The sequence below is a fragment of the Vicia villosa genome, unplaced genomic scaffold, assembly GCF_029867415.1.
Source record: "Vicia villosa cultivar HV-30 ecotype Madison, WI unplaced genomic scaffold, Vvil1.0 ctg.001911F_1_1, whole genome shotgun sequence".
NCBI lineage: Eukaryota > Viridiplantae > Streptophyta > Magnoliopsida > Fabales > Fabaceae > Vicia > Vicia villosa.
In genome coordinates, this window is record NW_026705773.1 from 153879 (window position 1) to 155590 (window position 1712).

Sequence of the window (1712 nt, forward strand, 5' to 3'; positions counted from 1 at the left end):
TTATAATCTGAACAAAAATTATCCAAGACAAATAATTTTTATACATTTCTATACAGATTTCGTGAAGCTGAAATTGTTTAACTACGTGCTACTGTAACTGTAAGAATTTCGGTTCCAACAATTTATCAACAATTTGGCTTATATATTTCCAACAATTTATCAACAATTTGGCTATATATTTCCAACAATTTGGTTTTATTTTAACTGCTGATTCACTAGTTGTAATTATAAGGCACAGATGGAATACCGATTTTTTGTAAGAAGTGGTGAAGTGAGCCTTTGAACAGCAAGATTAGGTCCAACCAGAGATGAATTATGCTTTGTAGAAAACAACTCAGATGACTTGAGATGAGATCAACCAACTGCAAAATCAAATCAAAACCCATAACAATTTATATGCTAATATTCATTAACAATTTATATGCTAATATTCCTTTTTTTGAGTTTGCAACTAATATGACCCGACAAAAACTACCATAAGCGTATGCTAGTAACGTAAACCATATCTCATACCATCACCTTCCTCACATGAGTTTTCTCTTTTTTCAAACAAAACAAACTACTGTTAACTAACAACCATCACCTTAAACAAATAATAACAACAACACAAAAATCTAGTGTCAAAAGAAAAGAAAGGACTTGGTTGAGAGCTTTTATCAAACACTATGTGTGCAAGATACAGATTATAATAAACCTTTGAAAATATTAGGTTTTATTTACCTCTTGTCATCTCACAATTGGATTATGTAAGGATCAAGTCTTCAATCATCTTTTCCTTCTGTCCTCTGTTTCGTCTAGATAACCTCATCACCATCAACATCGAATCTACTATTTATCAACTCTGAAACAAAGAACCCAGGGTTAAAATGGAGTGAAGTAGGGGAGAAGAATAAGTATTTACACTATAATCCGAGTAACAAAACACGCAATAGAAAGTGAAACAACCCGATGAACGAAATGGATGTGACACAGTCGATAACGATGATTCACGATGTTGCCGAAGCGCTTGATGGAGATGATTCACGAAGGTGCAGAAGCATTCGAAGGAGAGGACTCACGATGGAGAATAGACGGAGACGGAGGACTCACGAAGATGCAGAAGCATTCTGGTGGCTGGAAACCCCGGAGCGATTCACAACGGCGAGAGAGAGAAACAGAGGTTAAGATTGGAACACACGATTAGGTTTTCCTTTATCTATTCTCTATGTTAATATATTTTAATTTTAATTTGTAACATCAATAATAAATGTTAAGGCAAAAATGATAAAATAAAATAGTTTAAGAAAAACTAATAATAATAAAACTAAAATAATTTAATTTAATTAAATTCTCTTTCTACTAAAATATACAATTAAATAAAATTATCTAGAGATAAATTAAAAAAACATCATTTATTTTAATTCACAATAAAAAATTAAACATATAAATATTTTTTTATCAATCAATAAATTAAATATATATATATATATATATATATATATATATATATATATATGTTAGCTATTATTTATATTCAATTAGCTATAATTTTATCACATATTTTATAATTTTATTATTAAATTATAAAAATTTATATTCAATTTGTGAACTTGAATTGAAAATGTATTTAGCCCGCCCACTCTTGTAGCAAACTCAACCACAAAGTCAAAATTTAAGCTACCAAAAATAGTAAAACTAATTTATAATTTTAAAATCCTATATAAAATTTGATA

General features: G+C 29.0%; 1 long non-coding RNA gene across 1 annotated transcript; it reads right to left on the reverse strand.

The window, feature by feature from the left end:
- Positions 1–510: 510 nt before the first annotated feature.
- Positions 511–1139, reverse strand: LOC131637086 (uncharacterized). Its single transcript, XR_009294272.1, has 3 exons — positions 946–1139; positions 721–841; positions 511–583 (listed from the first exon to the last, which is right to left on the reverse strand). It is a non-coding gene; the product is annotated as an uncharacterized LOC131637086 (long non-coding RNA).
- Between the last annotated feature and the right edge of the window lie 573 nt (positions 1140–1712).